This window comes from Staurois parvus, unplaced genomic scaffold, assembly GCF_062004578.1.
Source record: "Staurois parvus isolate SC_StPar_1 unplaced genomic scaffold, SC_StPar_1.0 ptg000207l, whole genome shotgun sequence".
Taxonomy (NCBI): Eukaryota; Metazoa; Chordata; class Amphibia; order Anura; family Ranidae; genus Staurois; species Staurois parvus.
The window spans coordinates 716,409-741,286 of NW_028318003.1; the positions used below are offsets into that span (position 1 = coordinate 716,409).

Genomic DNA, 24,878 nt, shown 5'->3' on the forward strand with positions numbered 1-24,878 from the left:
TGCCCGTTTTATCTCCATGCTAGTAAAAAATTCCTTTTCTATGAAAAAGGGATTGTTTAGCTTTCAGATCTAACAGTTGTTGAAGTTCCTGCATAGTCTCTAAAAGTTCTGTGGCTATGTGATCTCCAGTGGGCTGTTTGTAGAGCAGTTCTCAATATGCTATTTTAGAAGCCAAATCTGTAATTTTTTGTTCCGCAACCTTTTTTATGTTGAGAATCTAAGCTATTAAATTCGCACCTCAGTAGACATGTGTGTGCCTCCCAGATGGTTAATGGGGAGAGCTCATCATTACTGGCAAAATATGATTGTAGGTTCATTGTCGCCAATGCAGGTGTTAGGGATCCGGGTATAACCAGAAATGTGTGGGAACACAGCTGTAGTCAGGGCTGGGGAGGTGGAATGGTCAGGCAGGCCGTTTGGCACTGTTAAGCACCGCCTGGCGATGTCTCTAGCAGCCCACAGCACAGGGTTCCTCAGGACGCGGGGTCTAAGTCCCAATCTGCTTATTCACCAGGGCCCCTGATGGTGGGGATGGACTTGGAGCAGACTGAGACCAGGTCGCGACCCCTGAGTACGTCCGGAAATGGTAGAGAGCGTCGTCAGAGGTGTGCGGGGAAAGGAGCCTGACGTGAAGAGGCTGGCAGACCTGGTAACAGGGACAGATCCGTGCGGGATGGATGGATCGTCTGGGTAGCGTAAGGCGTAGTCAGGCAGGCCAGGTCAGCAACGTGCGGGTAGCGAGGTACCGGAGGAGCAGGCAGAGAATGGTCAGGGTCACAAGCCGGATTCAGTAACTCACGGGCAGCGCGGTACAGAGGATCAGGCAGAAGGATGGTCAGGCAAGCCAGGGGTTAAACAGGAGATGGTCAGCAGGGTCAGGAACAATGCAGAGGTTGGCAACAGAAGATTCACAGGATACCAGGTACAGGGGCTCATGAGAAAAACTACAAGGCACTAATTGCAGGCCTGGTCCTGCTTAAATAGACCTCCTGCAATAAGCCTCAGGTGATGGCTTGATTGCAGGAGTGAGACCCTGGCTGCTGAAAGCACCCTCTGGTAGGAGCTGGTACTGCAGCCCACAGAGCAAGTGAGCCACAGCACCACCAGTGGTGAGTTCATTCCTGACAGCAGGTGAATCAGGGTCCTTTAGCAAAGTTGTATTTAATTTAATCTTCGAGAACATTACCTCACCTTTGGCCCAGCAAAATTGGGAGTAACCGAGATGAGGCAAGGCCCGAAATGGATTGAATGCCTATGTGCACTTCCTGTAGGATTGGGGGATCTCTCTGAGATATAAAAATGTAATCTATGCATGAGTATTTCTTATGGAGCATAGAAAAGAACGTAATATCCCTGCTAGATGGGTGGGCCATCTGCCATGGGTCCAAGAGGAATAGGGAGTGAAGCAACGATTTAATCTTTTTTAAGAATTGGTATTGTATGCTGGATTTCCCATGGACATGTCTTGTAAGGGGTCTTGGGGTACAATGAAATCCCCACGTAAAAGAGTGCATCAAGAGGAAAACCATTTAGGTTCTTCAACACTTTTTCTACAAAAAGAAGTCTGCATCATGTTGGGAATATACACATTGGCCAGTGTAAGCAGCATACCTTTCAATAAATTTCAAACTTTCATAAATGTGCAGAAGTATGTACGGAAATTAAATGTCAAAAGATACTTGTTGTCAAACCCTATACGTGACTCTAGAAAGATTGTACCTCAGGTCACGCATTCCAAATTATCAAACTCCTCTCTGTTTAATCCCCTGACTAATTTATTTCCTTGTTTACTTGTATTTAAAGATCTTGTCCTGAAGGACCTAGATGGATTAACCACTAGCCTACAGGGCACTTATACCCCCTTCCTGCCCAGGCGAATTTCCAGCTTTCAGCGCTGTCACACTTTGAATGACAATTGTGCGGTCATGCAACACTGTACCCATATGACATTTTTATAATTTTTTTGAGACAGATAGAGATTTCTTTTGGTGGTATTTAACTACCTCTGGGTTTTTTATATTTTGCTAAACAAACCAAAAACAACTGAAAATTTGGGGAAAAAAACGTTTTTTCTTAGTTTTTGTTTTAAAATTTGGTAAATAAGTGATTTTTCTCCTTCACTGATGTGCACTAATGAGGCTGCAGTGATGGGCACTGATGGGCACTGATAGGTGGCACTGATGAGGAGGCACTGGTAGGTGGCACTGATGGGCATTGACAGGCATCACTGATGGGCACTCAAAGGCAGCACTCATAAATGGCACTGATAGGCAGCACTGATAGGTGGCAATGATAGGCGGCACTGACTGGCACTGTTAGGTGGCACTTACTGGCACTGATAGGCAGCACTGATACGTGGCACTGATAGGTGGCACTGACTGGCAGTACTGATAGGTGGCACTGACTGGCACTGATAGATGGCACTGAAAGGCAGCTCAGATGGCCACTGATATGTGGCATTGATGTGCACTGGTAGGCACTGATATGTGGCATTGATGTGGTACTGATGAGCACTGGTAGGTGGCACTGATGAGCACTGACAGATGGCATTGATGGACACTGACAGGTGGCACTGCTGGGGCTACACTGATCATCAGTGCCCTGATGACCAGTGTACATGTCCCCTCTGAGGAATGCCGATCACCCGCTCTATTCTCCTCTCGAGCTGTCATTGTGACAGCTCGAGAGAAGAGAAATGCCAATAACCGGCATTTCCGTATTTACATGTAATCAGCTGTGATTGGACACAGCTGATCACATGACCGAGCCGACATCTTCGGCTCTTTCCATTGATCGGTGATCCACTGTGTCCGAGGGACACAGCGCACCACCGATCGCCACGCTGCACGCTCCCAGAGCCGCGCATGCGTGGTTAGAATGGGAGGACGTCATATGAAGATCTCACCCCGTGGGGTCAAAATGATCACAAGAACGATAAGCAAAAATCCCAGGACCACACGGGGGGACCTAGTGAATGACCTGCAGAGAGCTGGGACCAACGTAACAAAGGCTACCATCAGTAACACACTATGCCGCCAGGGACTCAGATCCTGCAGTGCCAGACATGTCCCCCTGCTTAAGCCAGTACATATCCGGGCCCGTCTGAAGTTTGCTAGAGAGCATTTGGATGATCCAGAAGAGGACTGGGAGAATGTCATATGGTCAGATGAAACCAAAATAGTACTGTTTGGTAGAAACACAACTCGTCGTGTTTGGAGAGAGAATGCTGAGTTGCATCCAAAGAACACCTTACCTACTGTGAAGCATTAGGGTGGCAACACCATGCTTTGGGGCTGTTTCTCCACAAAGGGACCAGGACGACTGATCCATGTACAGGACAGAATGAATGGGGCTATGTATCGTGAGATTTTGAGTGCAAACCTCCTTCCATCAGCAAGGGCATTGAAGATGAAACGTGGCTGGGTCTTCCAACATGACAATGATCCCCGGGCAACGAAGGAGTGGCTTTGTAAGAAGCATTTCAAGGTCCTGGAGTGGACTAGCCAGTCTCCAGATCTCAAACCCATAGAAAACCTTTGGAGGGAGTTGAAAGTCTGTGTTGCCCAGCAAAGCCACAAAACATCACTGCTCTAGAGGAGATCTGCATGGAGGAATGGGCCAACATACCAGCAACAGCGATCTTTAACTATTGCCAAAATTTCTTCCTTTAAGCTAAAGCAATGCGAGCAACAGATAATGTCAAGAGGTGAAGCGGACTCACTTGGTTTCGGCTTCAATGCCTTGTGTGCTCTAACAAAGTCAATTGGTGTATCTGTGGGTCTGCTGAGCAAGTTATTAAATACTGAGCATAAGACAGAGGAGATTTGATCAGGGTTGATGAATTCAGGAATACCTCTAACCCAAATGATCTGCCTCCTGCTTCTGTTATCTAGGTCTTCCTGATGCTTGTTTATGGCGATCAGGTGTGCTACATGAGTTTCAGTGGCAGACTCATGATTCAGGTTCACTTTATCCCTCTGGGTATCTGCTTTCTCCACTAAGGCCAATTTCTCTGCCAGGGCTGCCTTGAGTTCAGTGATGCTCACAGAGAAAGTATTTTTGATGTCAGCCGCAATGGCTTTCAATGCAGACAGTATAAGTGGGTGATCTGGAGCTTCTGTGGCTCTTACCAGATCCTCTGAAGCTGACTGGGACCCTTTGCTGTTATCCTCCTCTCTTTGAATCAGTGTCATCTTGCTTGGAGTCCCGTGGTCCATGTGCAACCTAGTTTTAAAGTTACTGGGAAAACTCTGGGCTCCAAAGGCTGAGAATGAGCGGTGGGTGCGGGTCCTAGAAGGATGCCTGGTCAGTTAGCCCATGTCAGTTGTCTGGTTAGCCTGCAGGAGAGCAGAGAAGACTGCGGGTCTCACACTGGTCCAGGCTGTGGGTCCTTCCCTAAGCTGCCATTTTCATTGAGTGCCAAGCCTTGCCCCTGCCTGCAGTAATTTTTATTCAGTCAGGTGTATCAGAGGGGCTGAAGATGTTCTTGGAGTTCTTCTTGAGTCGAGGTGTAGAACAGAAAACTCAAAAGTTACTGAGCTGCTCTTTAAAAGGTGGGGCTACATAAATACGTTTGTTATTTTTGAAGAAAGGCAAGCTTTTACAATCACTAATGGGATAGCATCAGCCACAAACAATATCAGTGTATGCAGAGTACGTAGAAATAATTTTCCTGCACAATAAAAGTCTACGTTTCAGTACAAATTTGGTTGTGCAGATAGCCTTTTATCTGTTCTAGTACCATATTGAGTTTCTCTAGAGATGTCTTTGGTTATGTCAGTACAGCACTGATTTTGTCTCTGGGAACATGTTCCTGCTGTGTCAGTATGGGCCTGATTTTTGTTACCCATTAAATCACTATCATACTTATTGTGTCTTTCCTGATATGTTCCTGGTTGCCATTATGGTACGGTTTGTGTCTCTGTGGATACAGTTGTGATTTTGTAAGTTATTGTGTGCCAAATATTTAGGCAATTCCGTTTTTTTTATATATATAATATATACTGCATAGTGAACAGGGATAAGAAGTTGGACTCAATCAGCTCCCTGGGATGAGCCCACAGCATGAACAAATGCACAACAGACTCCAGAAAAAAATAATCTTTATGAGGTTTATTCAGATGCTATACAGCATTTACAAGTGCAGATGAGAAACAATGGGGGACTGTCTGGCTGTCAGAATACAGTAGTGCAGCCACCTCATATGTAATGGATGGGGGAATCTGTTCAGTTTCTGAAAAAACAGAACCATGTATGACCTACTTAAAAATAAAGGCCCGCTAACTATAAAATGATAGTTCCTTTACTGTTAACCTAACAGGTCTATTGCATATTACCAGTTTTTCTCAAGGATTAAGCCACAAACAAGCTCACCTTTAGAAGTTTTACTCACGTCTTAACTCCATAGACAATACAGTGTCTTTTACTGGGCCAGAACAAAGCAGACACTGAGCTAGAAGTTAATAAACCTTGGTGCACACTAGTGCAACTGCAGCATGATGTGTTTTTCAGTGTATTTTTGTAGTGTGACATCGCATGGTATTGACACTTTTTTATGTGTTTTTCATGCTGCTGCATTATTTGTAGGAGGAGAAGGCTTGATCTTATACAGTTGTGGCCAAAATTATTCAACCCCCACTGAAATTGAGTGTTTTGGCCAGTTTGACATTGCTTTTGATCATTCAGTCATCTTGCTTACATTTACATTAAAGAGGCACTTGTAGGTCAGACAAATATAACATAACAGTTATAATGAAATAACCACAAATGTCTTTTCTGTGCTCACAGCATTATCAGTTTTATTCAACCCCCAAGTGACATTCAATCTTAGTACTTAGTACAGCATCCTTTTACAGTTATAACAGCTTTTAAACGTGAAGCATAGCTTGACACAAGTGTCTTGCAGCGATCTACGGGTATCTTCGCCCATTCTTCATGGGCAAAGGCCTCCAGTTCAGTCACATTCTTAGGCTTGCGCACTGCAACTGCTTTCTTTAAGTCCCACCAGAGGTTCTCAATCGGATTTAAGTCTGGTGACTGCGATGGCCACTCCAAAATGTTCCAGCCTTTCCTCTGCAACCATGCTCTAGTGGACTTGGAGGTATGCTTGGGATCATTGTCCTGTTGAAAGGTCCAACGTCTCCCAAGCCTCAGGTGTGTGACGGACTGCATCACGTTTCCATCCAATATCTCCTGGTACTGAAGAGAATTCATGGTACCTTGCACACGCTGAAGCTTCCCTGTACCTGCAGAAGCAAAACAGCCCCAAAGCATGATTGACCCTCCACCATGCTTCACAGTAGGCAAGGTGTTCTTTTCATCATAGGCCTTGTTCTTCCTCCTCCAAACATAGCGTTGATCCATGGGCCCAAACAGTTCTAATTTTGTTTCATCAGTCCACAGAACACTATCCCACAACTTTTGTGGTTTGTCCACATGGCTTTTGGCATACTGCAGTCGACTCTTCTTATTCTTTGGAGACAGCAAGGGGGTACGCCTGGGAGTTCTGGCACGGAGGCCTTCATTACGCAGTGTGCGTCTTATTGTCTGGGCTGAAACTTCTGTACCCACATCTGACAAATCTTTTCTCAGTTCCTCAGCAGTCACACGGGGACTTCTCTCCACTCTACGCTTCAGGTAGCGCACAGCAGTCGAAGTCAGCATCTTCTTTCTGCCACGACCAGGTAGCGTTTCAACAGTGCCCTTTGCCTTGAATTTGCGAATGATGCTTCCTAAGGTGTCTCTTGGTATGTTTAACATCTTTGCAATCTTCTTATAGCCATTGCCCTTCCTGTGAAGAGAAATCACCTCTTCTCTTGTCTTCCTGGACCATTCTCTTGCCTTCACCATGTTTGTAACCACACCAGTAAATGTCTAGAAGGAGCTGAGTATCACAGTCATTTTAAAGCTGCCTAATTGGTGCTTATTATGCTTGATTGCTGCTCGGTGACATCCACAGGTGTTTTCAATACCTGATGGAAAGCACCTGTATGAACCTCTGTTCTTCAGAGTGGTAGTCTTTAAGGGGTTGAATAATTGTGGCAATGAAGAAACCACATAAGAACCATTTACTACTGTATTACATAAACAATTGATGTCATTTTAGTTGCATTTGGGTAGTTACAACGTCCTTGTAGGATTTGATTCTGAATACAATTCCAAATGTACACTATAGTCCCTAAACCCCTTTACAGCATTGGGGGTTGAATAATTTTGGCCACAACTGTACTTTGCAAAGGCACACTAAAACTGCTCTCCTATTGACGTCTATGTCTATAGGGCTGAAATCACTCTGAAACTACACCAAAGAAGCTCCTACATCTTTTAAAAAAATATGTTGCCGCTGCATTGCATCAATGTGAATGAGCACCATAGGGAAAATTGTTTTTTCCATTCACATGCAGTGCTGTGCGGTAGCAACTGCATCAGAAAACACACTAGTGCAAATGGGGACTTAACCTCACCTGAACTTGCTCAGTCTAGGAAAACCTGAACTAGAGTTAAATGATCCACCAAGAGACATACAACAAATCAATTGCATCCAGGACAGAATCTCTCTTCATATATACAGTTGTATTCAAAATAATAGCAGTCAGACATCACCAGGGTGGATTTGATTTAAATCAAACTGATTTAAATCACGATTTAAATGACTAGTCAGTAAGGCTTGATTTAACTCATAGTTTTCTACATAAAGACTAATTCTTGCTGGTATAACTTTAATATACAAGTAGATGAAGATTTTTAGAATAACTTTTCATATTAGTTTTTTTATCCTCAGTTTAATAGGTTAATCATTCATATTTAGACAACTTTTCTGTTGTACTTAGGAAGGAGAAAAATAATCATTACCTTAATAATAACAATTTAAATAGATTTATTCAACTGAAACAATAACATTCCAGCATATGTGATTTGCTTAAACAAACATCCATGTTTGGTAACTACTTTGGCTAAACAAAATATATATATTTTAAGAAACTTAGACTGTCAGCCCCTTCCTCCTCACACTTAGTTTCACATTCTTCTTGTGCAGATCTATTCCACTCAAAACAATCAGAAAAATATTGTTTCTATTCTATTCACTGAACTTCTTGAAATTTAGCACTGAAGGGGTTGATTCTGTATTCATAGGTTTGTAGAAGTTAGGATTAAGGTCTTTTTCTTAACTCTGTTCATGTTATAACATTTTTGCTGTGAAGAAGAGGCATGTGATCTCCGCTGAGTCAAATTCAGTTTTGAGAACTGCAAAAGTAAACCAAGCATCTGTGATAATATCTTGTAGGCAGAGAAACTGCCCAATAATCTTACAAAAACCTCTGGAAGAGCATGACATTGTGAATGGATTAATGGCATTTATTTACCAAAAAAAATAAACATATACAGCCTTATTCTACATAATTAAAAAAACTAATCTTTCTTTCATGATGGAATAACCTTTGGATGGTAATATATTTTCCTCAAAAAGCATTTTAATCAAAAAAATTTAATTTTTTTGATTTAAATCGGATTTTGTTGATTTAAATCGGATTTTTTAAATTTTTTTAAAAAATCATTGATTTTTATCCACCCTGGACATCACTAACCTGATCAATCACTGTTTTTGGTAGAAATGATATTTCTTTTTTTTTTTTTTTTTTTTCCAAGAAATTTTTTATTGAGATATGAAAGGCATAACAAGTCATAAACAAATACAGATCGCAGTCCGCGCAAGTCTTTAAGCATGTTCTCCCGTAACGCAGACGGGATCAGGACATATAAGTAAATCGTAGCTCAACCTGAAATACAGTCCTAAGGGGAAGGCATAGTATATACCCATAGCAATGATGTTAGCAGTATGTAATTTATAGAAATACGGGGTACAATAGTCCTTGTGTAGGGAGATCTAAAGAAACAGGACAGTGAGGTATATAACAACAGTCGTGTCAACTCAAGGCATATATGTCTTAGGATTCCGTACCTGAACATTATAGATTAGATTTGAGGAGTATTGTTACACCTGTGTGTCTGTAAGTACTCTGTACCTTATGAAAAATATAGTTAGTTAGAATATGGTAAAGAGGTGAAAGAGAGAGAAAGAAGAGATGGGAATGAGACGAGCAAGGGAATGGAGGAAGAGTATGAGGAAAAATATCATAGTGGGGCGAGGAGGGACGTAGGGGACGAATACAGAGGAAGAGAGAGAGAGAGAGAGAGAGAGAGAGAGGGGGAGAGAGGAAAAAAAAAAAAAAAAAAAAAAAGAAAGAAGAGGGGGGGGGGGGGTGAATGGGGGAAGGATGAGGTATATAACTAAATAGGCACAACCAAACCAGTCAGAAATGATATTTCTACATGGCAAATAATTTACTAGCAGGTGTAGTAGAGTAACAGAAATCCAACACACCCAACAGTCATGACATGCATGCTGCTGATTCTGTGTAATTGAATCACTAATTGAAAGGGGCATGTTCAATATAATAGCAGTGTGGAGTTCTATTAGTGAGGTCATTCATTCTTTGAAAAACAGGTGGCAATTATTGCCCTTATTTAAGGAAGGAAGGCAGCAAATGTTGTACATGCTGGTTACAGTGCATTTCTCTCTGAAATTCTGAGGAAAATGGGTCGTTCCAGACATTGTTCAGAAGAACAGCGTACCTTGATTAAAAAGTTGATTGGAGAGGGGAAAACATATAAAGAAGTGCAGAAAATGATAGGCTGCTCAGCTAAAATGATAGCAAATGCTCTAAACCTGAAAAACGTGGAAGAAAGCAAAAAACTACCATTCGAATGGATAGAAGAATAGCCAAAATGGCAAGGACTCAGCCAACAATCAGCTCCAGGAAGATCAAAGAAGGTGTAAAGTTACCTGTGAGTACTGTTACAATTAGAAGACGCCTATGTGAAGCCAAGCTATCTGCAAGAAGCCCCCGCAAAGTCCCACTGTTGAAAAAAAGACATGTGCTGAAGAGGTTACAATTTGCCAAAGAGCACATTGACTGGCCTAAAGAGAAATGGCGCAACATTTTGTGGACTGATGAAAGCAAGGTTGTTCTTTTTGGGTCTAGTGGCCGGAGACAGTTTGTCAGACGACCCCCAAACACTGAATTCAAGCCACAGTACACTGTGAAGACAGTGAAGCATGGTTGCGCAAGCATCATGATATGGGGATGTTTCTCATACTACGGTGTTGGGCCTATTTATCGCATACCAGGGATCATGGATCAGTTTGAATACATCAGAATACTTGAAGAGGTCATGCTGCCTTATGCTGAAGAGGAAATGCCCTTGAAATGGGTGTTCCAACAAGACAACGACCCCAAACACACCAGTAAACGTGTAACATCTTGGTTCCAGACCAACAAGATTGACGTTATGGCATGGCCATCCCAATCCCCGGATCTTAATCCAATAGAAAACTTGTGGGGTGACATCAAAAATGCAGTTTATGAGGCAAAACCAAGAAATAGAGAAGAACTGTGGAATGTAGTCCAATCATCCTGGGTTGGAATACCTGTTCACAGGTGCCAGAAGTTGATTGACTCCATGCAACACAGATGTACAGCAGTTCTCAGAAACAGTGCTTATACAACTAAATATTAATTAAGTGATTCAAAGGAAAGCAAAATTAGCCGATTAGCAATTTGTGTTACCAAGCAATTGAACAGGTGTACCTAGTAAAGTGGCCTGTGGGTGTATATACAGTATTCTCCACCTGCACCTGCTACTACATACTGCTCACTGAATGCCCTGCCACTGTTTTCTGCTCACTGACTGCCCTGCTGTTCCATACTGCTCTTTGCCCTGAGCTTTCTTACTGCTATATACCATACACTCCACAGCTCTGCACTGCCATTTCTTACTGCCCTGCACTGCATACTGTTAATTGCACTTTTCTTTGTACTGCTCTGTACTAATCTGCTACTTCTACTGAGCATGGGGATACCACATGTGTGAGACTTTTTGGGAGCCTATTTGCGTATGGGGCCCAAAAAGCAATGACCACCGACAGGCTTTCAAAGGGCATAATTTCCCAATTTCACTTCCTCACTACCTCTCACAGTTTCAGAGGCCTTGAAATGCCAGGATAGCATAACCCCCTACCCCCCTTCCCCGGATGACCCCTTTTTGGGAAGTAGACACCCTATTTTCTGAGAGGCATGTTGAGTCTATGGAAAAAGTTTTTATGTCATGAGTCTCTTGAAAATCACAAAACATTTTTTTACACAAAGTTGTCATTTAAATGATATATTGCTCACTCTTGCCAAATGTATATATGAATGAAATAACATCCTAAAACACATTCTTCTACTTCTCTGAGTATCCCAAGTTGGGATACCACATGAGAGACTTTTTGGTAGCCTAGACATGTACAGGTCCCCAAAATGCAATTACCACCTTCAGGCTTTCAAAGGGCATATAGTATATCCTCACCCCCCCCCCCCCCCTTGATCCCTTTTTCAAAGTAGATACCCTAAGGAATTTGATAAAAAGGCATGGTGAGTATTTTGCAGATATAATTTCTTGTCACAAGGTTTTGAAAAATAAAAAAAAGTAAAGAAAAAATAAATTTTTGTTTTCTTTCTTCATTTTCCAAAAACATGTGGCAACAAGTGAGATCTGCAAAATACTCACCATGCTTCTTAGCAAACACCTTGGGGTGTCTACTTTTCAAAAAAAGGGTCATTTGGGGGGTGTTTGTATTTTCCTGGCATTTCAGGACCTCTGATAGGTACAATAGTCAGGAAGCAGGCAGCACAGTGACAGTGATTAGCACTACCACCTAGCAGCACTAGGGTTGTCGATTCAAATCCCACCCACAGCACTACCTAGCTGGAGTTTGCATGTTCTCCCTGTGCATTTCTTCTGGGTACTCCGATTCCTCCCACACTCCAAAGACATGCTGCTGGTGTGCTAATTGGCTCCTGTCTAAATTGGCCTTAGTATATTTATGAATGTGGGTTAGGGGCTTTAGATTGCATGTTCATTGAGGGTTAGGGACTGATGTGAATGTACAATATACTGTAAGTAAAGCGCTGCGTAAATTGACAACACTTTATATGTACCTGCAATGAATAAATAAAAATAAGTGTACTGAGGATATCACGTTCTTTAAAAGACTAAAGGTGGTCATTGGACTTTGGGGGCCTGTACATGGCTAGGCTGCCAAAAAGTCTCTCATATGTGGTATCCCCATACTCGCGAGAAGTAGCAGAATGTGTTTGGGGTATAATTCTACATATACCCATGGCATGTGTGAGAAATATCTTAAAGTGGCAACTTTGTGTATAAAAAATATTGTCATTTTCCAAATACTTGTGGCAAAAAATAGAATCTTCCATGCACTCAACATGCCTCTCAGCAAATACCTTGGGGTATCTACTTTCCAAAAATGGGTCATTTGGGGGGGGTGTTTGAACTGTTCGGGCATTGTATGCCCAATATTAGAAGCTCCTGCCACACATCACCCATTCTTCTAACCACTTGAACACCTGTCACGGTCTGGGTCAGGTTCAGAGACCAGTTGCTATAGCAGTGTTAAGGCTTACCTGAAACCAGCAGGATAGGTACACAGCAGGTCACCCTGGGAAATTACATAGGCTCACCTGAGGTGCGGGGTCTAAGCACTAACCGGTTTTCACCAGAGCTCCTAATGGTGGAGATGGATTTGGCTGCGTGTTAGTACCAGATCGCAGATCTCAGGATCACCCCACCAGGGAATGAGCAAGCCAGGAATCCAATAGCAGATTGAACAGGTTAGGGATCAAGCAGAAGCGGAGTCAGTCAACAAGCCAAGGGTCGGTCACAAATGGTAGTAGATGTGGATGAGGCAGAATCATAGTCCAGGAACAAGCCAAAGGTCGGTAGCGAAGATATAGATGGTAGCAGGAGAGACAAGTGGGATAGTGACTGGAGAAGGCACAATAATCTGGCAAACATGAAATGCAGAGACATGGCTTTTATCAGGAAGGTCATGGGAGGAGCAAGGGGTTCAAGGTTCAAGATAAACAAGGTAAAGGTAGGATCATCCAAGTAATTGTCAAAGGAGCTGTCCAGCATTGCAGGTGGCTCAGCAAGAAGAAACATTGCCTCTCACCGCAGAAGGCCCAAGTTCGAACCCAGGCTCTGACAACACCAAGCCTTTTCTGACCTTTTTTTTTACAAGAAAAAGCAGTATTTTTTTTCTAGAAATTTACTTTGAACCCCCAAACGTTATATATACTTTTTAAAGCAGAGGCCCAAGAGAATAAAATTGTGGGTGTTGCTATTGTTTATGTCACGCAGTATTTGTGCAGCAGTTTTTCAAAAGCAAATTTTTTTTACATTTTTTGAAATTTAGTGCACAAAAACAAAATATACTGCCAAATGGTTTGATAAAATGTAAAACATCATGCTATGCTGACCAAATAGATACCAAACATGACATGCCTTAGAGCCCAAGAAAGTTGTGAAAAGTGGCGGGAGTGGGGATGTTCCCTCTCACTGCTTGTAAATGCAATCCAGCAGCTAATTAGAGGCTAAAATTGCTTTTACATGAAAGTTGACAGAAAAAAAAACTATACCAGGATGATGCCTGCAAATGCAGGCATCATCTTGGTGTCACCACTCAAAGTCTAGTGATGTACCGGTACATCGCTGGTCCTTGTTGGGCATATATGTAATGTTCTTTTTTTTTCATGCATCCTGTAGTTGTGGATGTAGAAATCTCTGTCAGAAAAAGTGTATGGTATGCCCACCATTAAAATATACCACCTTGCATCCAACCACTTCTACTGTTGGGCATACATGTAATGTAAAAAAGGACATGACAGATTCCACCAAATCACATTGATCGGTGTGAATGAAGAAATCTCTGCCAAAAAAAGTGAAAAGAATATATGGCGAAGCATAGGAGCTATCCGTCCACTGACCACCCCAGGCCCCCTGAATTCCAGGTTGGGCAGTGACTGGGGGAAGTATAGGTGCTGCACCTATGGACTTATGGGACTCTCCATGTCACCAAGTGATACTGCAGTGCTGGTGTGTAAAATGCCAGGATGTACTAGGCTACTGGTGCCTGCCAGTTCACCAAAAGTTAGTGCAGCGCTAGTACTTGGACCCTGCAGCATATCAGATAAGTCATGCAATCCTAGCACCTCAGCTACATGGGGTTGAGTACACCTGATCTTAACAGGGACCTCTTCTCCATTGTCCAAGATACCTGTTCGGCTTCCGCTGCTCTCTACAGGTTTCTATTCGGAGGTGGATTCTGTTAGTGAGGACTCCTCTTCACTCTCATCTGACATATTATGGATCCTGTAGGCCTCTTTCTTTGGACATTTTGACCACTAAATTTGTAGGTACAGTACCTAATGGGACTCACGGGAAAAAGAGCTTCTGGCTGTCAGGGACCGCTGGAACAGCTAGAAATAAAATTTTCCTGCTAGTTCTAGAAGAGAGTAGGTCTGATTCTGCTAACGCTGTGGTGTTATGTGCAATGTATCACAGGTGGCAGTGATCAGAAATTTTACTGACACTGTACTTCTTGCTGGGAGTGGGGGTGGAGCTCAATGTTAGTGCTGGCAGTAAACGGGGCTGATCCTACTAGCACTGCATTTTTGGGGATGCTATACTAAGAAGACACTTGTATAGTTCTGTTCGTGATCAATATATTGGTCCGCACAATCACTATACTAGTAATGGCAGTGATCAGTGACCTATAACAGGGGTCTCCAAACTTTCTAAACATAGGGCAGTTTACTGTCCACCAGACTTTCGGGGGGGCCAGAATGTGGCCTTTGGGAGTAGAAATTGTCCCGGCATCAGTGGGAGTTTTTGGTATTACGGGGAGGAATAGTGCCCCTTCATTGGTGTAAGTGGGAGGAATAGTGCCACATCATTGGTGTCAGTTTGAGGAATGGTGCCCCATCATTGGTGTCAGTTCGAGGAATGGTGTGCTATTGTGTCAGTGGGGGGAAATAGTGCCCCATCAATGGTGTCAGTGGTAGGAATAGTGCCTCATTGTTGATGTCAGTAGCAGTAATTGGTGGGAGGAAAGGAATAATGTGTTGTATCAGTGGGAGCAAAAGTGGACAAAGGGGGCGAGATAAAAGTAAGCAAAGGGCCACATCCAGCCCCCAGGTCACAGTTTGGAGACCACTGACCTATAGCATGAGTGTGATAGTGTGCAGGCAATCTAACGGTAGCTGACCCTGGCTGAGAGGGGCTCTAAATTACCCTAATACTATCCGATGTTGCTAGTGGCAGTAATACAGTGATCAGTGAAAAATTCTATATGCTGACACTGTATTAATGGCACTGGCTGAGTGATCAAAGGGTGAATAGGGGTGATCAAAGGGTTAAATGTGCTAATCTAATGTACAGTCAGGTCCATAAATATTGGGACATCGACACAATTTTAACATTTTTGGCTCTATACACCACCACAATGGATTTGAAATGAAATGAACAAGATGTGCTTTAACTTCAGACTGTCAGCATTAATTTGAGGGTATTTACATCCAAATCAGGTGAACGGTGTAGGAATTACAACAGTTTGCATATGTGCCTCCTACTTGTTAAGGGACCAAAAGTAATGGGACAGAATAATCATAAATCAAACTTTCACTTTTTAATACTTGGTTGCAAATCCTTTGCAGTCGATTACAGCCTGAAGTCTGGAACGCATAGACATCACCAGATGCTGGGTTTCATCCCTGGGGATGCTCTGCCAGGCCTCTACTGCAACTGTCTTTAGTTCCTGCTTGTTCTTGGGGCATTTTCCCTTCAGTTTTGTCTTCAGCAAGTGAAATGCATGCTCAATAGGATTCAGGTCAGGTGATTGACTTGGCCATTGCATAACATTCCACTTCTTTCCCTTAAAAAACTCTTTGGTTGCTTTTGCAGTCTGCTTTGGGTCATTGTCCATCTGCACTGTGAAGCGGCATCCAATGAGTTCTGAAGCATTTGGCTGAATATGAGCAGATAATATTGCCCGAAACACTTCAGAATTCATCCTGCTGCTTTTGTCAGCAGTCACATCATCAATAAATACAAGAGAACCAGTTCCATTGGCAGCCATACATGCCCACGCCATGACACTACCACCACCATGCTTCACTGATGAGGTGGTATGCTTAGGATCATGAGCAGTTCCTTTCCTTCTCCATTCTCTTCTCTTCCCATCACTCTGGTACAAGTTGATCTTGGTCTCATCTGTCCATAGGATGTTGTTCCAGAACTGTGAAGGCTTTTTTAGATGTCGTTTGGCAAACTCTAATCTGGCCTTCCTGTTTTTGAGGCTCACCAATGGTTTACATCTTGTGGTGAACCCTCTGTATTCACTCTGGTGAAGTCTTCTCTTGATTGTTGACTTTGACACAGATACACCTACCTCCTGGAGAGTGTTCTTGATCTGGCCAACTGTTGTGAAGGGTGTTTTCTTCACCAGGGAAAAAATTCTTCGGTCATCCACCACAGTTGTTTTCCGTGGTCCTCCGGGTCTTTTGGTGTTGCTGAGCTCACCGGTGCGTTCCTTCTTTTTAAGAATGTTCCAAACAGTTGTTTTGGCCACGCCTAATGTTTTTGCTCTCTCTCTGATGGGTTTGTTTTGTTTTTTCAGCCTAATGATGGCTTGCTTCACTGATAGTGACAGCTCTTTGGATCTCATCTTGAGAGTTGACAGCAACAGATTCCAAATGCAAATAGCACACTTGAAATGAACTCTGGACCTTTTATCTGCTCATTGTAATTAGGATAATGAGGGAATAACACACACCTGGCTATGGAACAGCTGAGAAGCCAATTGTCCCATTACTTTTGGTCCCTTAACAAATGGGAGGCACATATGCAAACTGTTGTAATTCCTACACCGTTCACCTGATTTGGATGTGAATACCCTCAAATTAAAGCTGATAGTCTGCAGTTAAAGCACATCTTGTTCATTTCATTTCAAATCCATTGTGGTGGTGTATAGAGCCAAAAATGTTAGAATTGTGTTGATGTCCCAATATTTATGGACCTGACTGTATGTGTGTAAAATGTGCTGTTTTTGCTTACAGTATGGTGTTCTATCTTCTCTCCCTGGACCAAAAAGAGTCTCCGGCAAAAATCATTGGCTGGGACCCATGGATGAACTGCTCCTGCAGTGAATGACAGGGGGGTCAGCGCTCATGTGACCAGGGACAGTAAGCGGTGACAGCGTGTTAAAAAAAAAAAAATAATTTTTTATTCAATATTTTAATTCTTTTTCTATGTATTTAACACAATTTTGTTTTATTATTTTTTTTTTTAAATACTTTCATCAGAGTAGTGAAATGTTACCATAGTAACGTAGCACTAACCTCTTAGGGATTGCTGAGTAATTTTTGTGTTCCCTGTCAATCTGGACCTCTTGTTGAAAGCCCAACCTCTGCTGACACCACCATGCCCTGGTGACCCAGATAAATCACACTTGTAGAATGGACTCACACACAGAGTAGTATAAACCAAAATGAAGTTTATATTGGATTTGGAGGTAAGAGTCAAGAATAACAAAACTCTGGTATTGGCAGCAATTCTGATCACTCTTGACAACTGTGAGCAAAAGTAACAACATTCACAATAAAACAACAGTATCTGTTAGCAGGCTCGCTTTCAGAAATAATCCACTGCCTCCAGTCTGAGGGGACTGTAGAATCCCCCTGGGTCCTCAGAACAAGATAACAATGATTAAATGTGAAATAAAGAGAATTATCAGTTTTAATTGGCAGTGTCCCCTTTAAGAGCTCTATAACGTCTTCTGTGCACCTGTTGGGGTCCAATCGGTGTGAAGTTGCATCAAGGGAGGGATGATTACTATCTCTGATGTAACCACCCTGAGGAACAAAGGAAAAAGAGAGCATTCAACACTTCCCTGAGTGATGGTAAAGAATTAGTGCAAGGTTCCCTTTAAGAGCTCTAACCCTGAATTGAGCTTGAAGTAGTAAATAGCAACAATTGACATAACTGTCTATGGACAAAGACAACTCCCTCTGAATGTCAAAGGCAAAAAGGTGAACAGTAGTAGGATTCCTGAACTGCTGTATCCTGGTCTATAACTGTATGTCCTGCTGTCAGCTTAAACAATAACTGTACTGCTGATATATGCCAACAATGGCTCTGGGAAAACTAGGCTGCAAACTGAGGCGCTGTACGTAATGTTCACAACTAAGTGCATGCAGATATCTGAGGTAGCGAACTATTAATGTTCACTTTTTTTAGTGGATGCATGGGTCTCTCTCACCCGATCAATGCGGTTTGGTGGATTGCGGCGATTCATCTTTCCGATGGATAGAGACAGTCCACGGGTCCTCTGGTTCAGACTTGGAGTTCCACTCTTTCTCCTGCTGTCAGAGTGGCCTGCTTGGCAGTGTAGTGGGCTGGGCAGTCAGTGATTTCTTTCCGCTCTCTCTATCTCCAATCTGGGCTCCGCGGCCTAGTTCAGCACTTCAGCTGACAGCACACCACCTTCTCCTTCAATCTCCCTCTGCACTCTCCTGGCCAATCGCCTGGGCTTTTTATAATTATATACCCCACCCACATGCTACCTCTCCTGGGAAATGTAGTCCTAGACCTTCTACTTATCAGCCAGTTTCTGCTATTCAGAAATACAAGATCCAGAGGGCTGTTCTATCAATGTGAGCAACCCAACATAGCTGGCCATCGCCATCTAATGTACATTTTAATGTATTGCAAATAACATTTCAATGGGTTATAGTAACATTGAACTACTCTGGGGGAGGGGGTGATCAGGGATTTTTTTGTTTTTGATTTTTTTACTTAAACTTTGATTGCTGGTGCAATGAAATAGATTGCATCGGCAATGCTGCCATGAATGGGTAACGTCCATGACCGTTCAGAATACTAGTACTAGTGATCTGTGATTGGCTACAGCTAATCACATGGTACAGGGTGCTGTGATTGGCCTAAGTACCATGTACTAGTTGTGGGACAATCACAGCTCAGTAATAATGGAAGCAAAGCTGTTAAAAATCACATTGATTCATTATAGCTTTGTGGACATTGTGATCATGTGATTGCATGATGATCACATGATCACTGGGTCCAGATTACTGGGATCCTAATTGTGGGGTGCAGGCATGCAGTGCCCCCTAGTGTCAGTACAGAAAGAGCGATGTACAAGTATACCGCTGTGCCTGCACATACCGCATGCCCACATTACTTTTACTGTGGGTGGCCGGCGAGTGCTTAACAACCATTACTCATCTGCTGTTAGCAGGATTCCCGGCTGACAGCAGAATATAAACAAAACAATTGCCAGCATTGTTTTCTTTTTTTTTTTTAATGGTGTGGGGTCCCCCCCAAAATGTATACCAGGCCATTAAGTCTGGTATGGATTTTAAGTGGAACCCCGTGCCAACATATTAAAGTGCAGTGGGGTTCCCCCAAAATCTTTACCAGACACTTATCCAAGCATGCAGCCCAGCTGACAGGAAAGAGGGGAGACGAGCAAGCCCCCCTTCTTCCTGAACCAGACCAGGCCACATGCCCTCAACATGGGGAGATGCTTTGGGGCAGGATGGTTCCCCAAAGCACTTTGTCCTGGTATTGATGGGGACAAGGGCCTCTTCCCCACCACCCTGGGAGGTGGTTGTAGGGTTCTACAGGTGGGAGCTTATCAGTATCTGGAAGAATATGTAGTACCCCTACTCATTCACCAAACAAAGTGTCAAAAAAAAGTTCTATGGATTTTGTATGCTGAATTGCAGGACTTTGCTGGAAGGCAGGAAATTAGACTACATTTCCCAGGGAGCCGGCGTGTGGGTGTAGAAGCCCGAGAACCCGGGGACAGAAAGGGAGCTGGGAGAGAGTTGGAAGGAGGGTGAGAAGGCTGTGAGGGACGCCAGAGGACTGGACCAGGCCACAGAGAGAGGAAGAATAACTGATCACAGATATTGCCAAAGAGTCTGGAGAACTACCCTATCAGCCTGTGACCCGCAGTGCTGCTGTCATGAACAAACTCTGCATGAGGGACCACAGGACCAGTGGGGGGCCCCCCATTTACAGAGAGATCGCCAGTGACCTGAATGATGCCACAGATCAGGTGAGAGAGTCCCATTCTCCAGCCAATTAAGTTGTCACTGGCATTCTCTATCTAGTTACTGACATTGTTCACAAGCTACACATGTTGAGGCCTAGTTCACCCGGCCTATTAGCAAACATATCTTCAGCATAATCCAGTCATCAGAGCCTACTGCAGTGTCATCGCTCTGAAGGCCAAGCCACATCACTGCTTCCCTTGCATTTGGCCCACTATCATCAAGGGACATTTTCCATTGTTGCCATTTGCTACTGTGGCCTAAAAAGGGATCAGCCTTTACCAACAAGTGCTTCTACCCACTCCCCAAACCTGTGTAAAGTCTTCAACTCAGCTTGTGTTTTAAAGGGGTACTGCCCAAGTTGGATATTGCTTAAAGGAGTAGTACTTGTTCTTGCATTAATCTTTTAAGGAATGTCCACTTACTGCATCTAAGGAGACCTGAATTCTTGTAGTGCACCAACGTGGGCCCCAAAAAGCACACAGAAGATCCTAGACTCCAGTTTTAATCCTTTGAACAGCCTAACTTGCCTTAGCGGCTATATAGTGTCATATTTTGCTTCTGGCAAGTTTCTCCTTACTTTTGGAACACATGGCATCATTTCTGGTTCATGCTTTGCTTATGACACGTTTTTTCCTGTATTATGGAACATGTACAGCTCATTTCTGCATATTTATACCTATTTTTAGCTGTATACTTCTGCAGTATTCTTTTCTGCTTGTTGCACACATGGCTCATGCTTGTTTATCCAAAGTGCCCTAAATGTTCACTCCTCCCTTTTTGTTTGGACTTTGAAATGTGCCCCAACATGTTTGATGTGCAGTTGTTTGGTATGGTTTAGAATGGGAAAACTAAATAAGCCCAAACTACATTTAATCTTTCCAAGATTTTTACATTTTTTTACAGCTCCAAACATCAAACTTTGAGGCAGACTTTTCAACATCAGAAGTAGTTACTGTATATACATGCAATGTATTACATTTGGTTTTTGTTCTCTTTACTGTCAACATACATTTCAATTCAATCATTAAAACAAAAATGCTCTTGTTCTTAAATGTGCTTGAAATGGTTTATCTGCTCTCTAAGCATTTTATTATTTCCTTTTCAACAGTATGAAAACATGGAAGAGAAGTCACTTGCTGCATTCTTAAAGTATACATGGTCAAATGTAAGTATGTATTTATTAATCAAACCTACATATGCACATGTTCATATTTTGTTACTAAAATGTTTTTATTGTTTCCAATAGATATTACATCTTACTTCCTTCCAATCCTAAACCTTGTGTTTTTAAATGCTCTCTCACGTACATTGTAAATAGTTTGCTTCAAATATGCGTCTACCGTTTTCCATTTCTTTCCTTTGTAGGCACCCGAAATAATCATCTCAGAAAAAACAAAGGGGAAAAACATCTCAGAATGGCAAATTCCCAAAGCAAGTTCTATACTTCATTATTGTGCTGGTACTTACTCCTGTCCAAGCAAACATACTTCACATTTCTCCTAACTATGCACAACTTAGTGATTCTATTGTAGTTGAAGGATGCTTTCCCCAAAAAACTTACAGGAAGGATGGGATTGTTAAAACCAAGTTTATCATAAACAATAGGTGGTATTTTTACATCTGCATCCGGAAATACTCAACAACTTAAAAGTATTTATGTTTTTTCCATCATGCCCCAATGACAATGCTGTCCCAGCAGAAATCAATCCTGGAATCAGCAGGTCGCCTGCGAAGTCTCGCTCATCTGGAAGAATCAAAAGTAAGGTTAGTCTAAACCTCTGAGAATGCTAAAGTCAAAAGAGTAAACATGTTATAATATCGTGTAAATCTCCCAAAAGATCTGTCTTTCGCAATCTTCCAGCATTTTGGCAAGTGACGAAGAGGAATAGTCAGAATGGACCACTACTCAGGAAAGAAAAAAAAACAGCATTTAACTCCTAATCAAGTCAATTACATAGCTAGCAGTACAGAAGTGGATGATGAGGCTGCAGACCAACTTTTGTGCCTTGTGTTGAGGAACGCTCAAGTGATAGCAGTGCCAGTTTCAAGAAGATGCCTTTATCAAGACCAAACAGAACAGCAGGAAAGCTCAAGTGTCAAGCAGATGTCCACTAACCCTAACATGAAGAGGTAACGATCAGATGGTCAGCAACTCCATATGAAGATCACACATGCAGAAAATGTGGCATTGGTAGAGAACCCTCCTTCTCTATTCTAAACCAGCAGATGTTCCTGATCTAGGCTTCACTGCATCTGACAAGAATGATGACAACTTCAGCTAGTTTCTAGAACCGCAGCCTAATGCCAGAGTTGAGGTAGTCAACCTTCTGTCAGCATCTGCAAGTTCCAAACAAAAGATTATAATTTAACTATTACCCGGTTGACTGACTTGATACGCACCATGGCTTCAACTATATGCTGATATTTTTATTGTGGCGCGCCTCACATGTTGTGAGCCACCTACCCATAAGCATACACTCCTTTTGTCCGTTTTACCATATCATAAGCCCTACCTCCCCCCCCCCCCTTTTTATTTTTTTTCTATCGCTTTCTCTCTCTCGCTCTCCTCCTTCTCCCTTTCTATATACTTACGTTACTGTTCTACTTTTATCTTCGTATCATAACCAATACAGAATGCTGTACCTCAAACAGATGTATTACGCTTCATAACACTTATACATCTAATTCTTGGACATGTGACACAGATGTAAGGCTTTAATAGGTGCTATTTATATTCGATATCACACACTTCACACTTCCCTGACAGAAAACCCTGCTCAAAGGTCAAAAGATAATATATCTCCTTACTCATTTCTTATTTGTGTTACATTTCCTGGATTGTAATATTATTTTGACAAAATGTTTTACAACGTTATGTTTTGTATTGCCTGTTAGGCTTTGACCCGTCTGCGACACGGGAGATGACACACAGTAATATGTCCGATTTTGGATTCATGTCTGTATATGTATTGTTATGTCTGCTTTCTTCTAATAAAAATCTTTTTTGGGGAAAAAAAAATAATAATTTAAACACAAAGTTCAATTTGGGTTCTACCACTCCACCAAGTGACATACAACATGGGTGCAATATATTTTGCACAAGAAATATTAACCGAGAACAGCTTATTATGACCAACAACAGAGTGAGAGGTCCCACCAAGCTCAAACAGAACATTGTGAAATGTTAGAGGATAATAAAGGCCATTGAAGTAGAAATTAAGGGCATGAAGGCATGTATGCAGGAATTCTTTAGAAGTACAACAGAGTATCGGCAATAGAAACTTGACATAGTCAGTGGCTTAATAACTCTTTTGGCGTTAATACACTGCCTGATTTTGCCTCTCCCTTTTCTGTTGCCATTCCATTACGTTAAACTATAGCCACCATTTTTTTTCTAATGTCTTTTTTATATGTGACTCTTGTATTACATGGCAAAAAAGTGTAATTGAAGGCAACATGTTTTTTTTTTTCTTTTGAATACAGCAGAGGGGTCAGAACATTTGTCAGTTTTTCTTTCTGTCTTTGCCATTTTAGGGAGATTCACTCTCTCTATTTCTACTGTTTCTCCTTATCAGTGAAAGGACTAGAAATACCAACATTTGTCTTGTCATACAAACAATAATAGAGGGTGAATCTCCTTAATTGAATGCAGATGGTGAAAACAGACTTATGGGGGTTCTAACACTCCCTTACTGTCTCCAAAATGAGAAAAAAACTGTTTTGCCCTTAGTTACACTTTCAAGTCCTTCTCGATGTTCTATTTAGCAATGTCATTGCTATGTCTTGGCACATGTGTGCTTTTTTCATGATGGAGAATAGGCATTGGGCGCTATTTGCTAAAACTGGAGCCTTGAGAATCAGGTGCAGCTGTTTATACTAACCAATCAACTTCTAAATTTAGCTTGTTCTGTGAAACTTGGACAACAACAGCTAGTAGCTGACTGGTTACTAGGCACAGCTGTGCCAGATTTTATATCCACCAGTTTTAGTACATCTCCACCATTGTCATTCTAGACAATGTTGAGTCTAGTTTTTTAAGTCTAAACATCTCCTCATTAAGATGAGGAGATGTTTAGTGGTGTGTATCAACTCGGGATGGGACACCCAAGTCCCTTTGGCATATACTGCAAGACTTGTAAATACAGTGAATTTTCACAGTTTTAGTCTAACAATGGTTGTGTCTACAAATGGCGGTATATATACCAGAATTAAAAAAAAAATTCTTATACTAGTAATGGCAGCGATCAGTGACTTATAGTGGGACTGACATCTCCAGTGACACTAATACAGTGATCAGTGCTAATAAAAAGCACTGACACTGTACTAATGACACTGGGCAGGAAGGGGTTAACATCTGGGGCGATCAAAGGGTTAACTGTGTGCTGTTTTAATATTTTGTCTGTGTGTGCTGTATTGTGTAATATAACTAATATTCATTCACTCATCTCACCAGAGCCGCTCACTTATTGGAATCTAAGGGAAAAGAGAAGAACAGGACCAGCATTTAGAAAGTCGTGCAGGTCACTAATTGTTGAATCTAATATTCGCAGTTAAGCTCCGGAGAAAGTTCACGGAGAGGAGTCTGGAGAGATCTCGTACATATCTTTTTATACAAGCTATATTGGGTGCAATGGAGCACCTGTTTCATGCGAGTGGCTCTTTCATATTTTAATAAAATGCCAATTTTTAAATTGATAAAGCACTATCGGTTTGCCTATGTATTTTTATGTGTACTGAGTAGAGGAGAAGAAAGGAGCTGAGTCAACAGTGAAGGAGAATCTTGGTAGAAGTCATATCATCAATATATGTCCACCTAGAGGACGCAAATCATTTTGACCAAAC

General features: G+C 42.2%; 1 long non-coding RNA gene across 1 annotated transcript in view; it reads left to right on the plus strand.

Moving 5' to 3' along the window:
* The window catches only part of LOC149461210 (uncharacterized), a 41,521-nt gene extending 18,488 nt beyond the window's left edge, over nt 1–23,033 (plus strand). The window contains exons 2-3 of the long non-coding RNA XR_016312917.1: nt 21,145–21,201; nt 21,402–23,033. This is a non-coding gene — a long non-coding RNA (uncharacterized LOC149461210). The remainder of the gene's footprint in view (nt 1–21,144; nt 21,202–21,401) is intronic.
* The last annotated feature ends 1,845 nt before the right edge of the window (nt 23,034–24,878 follow it).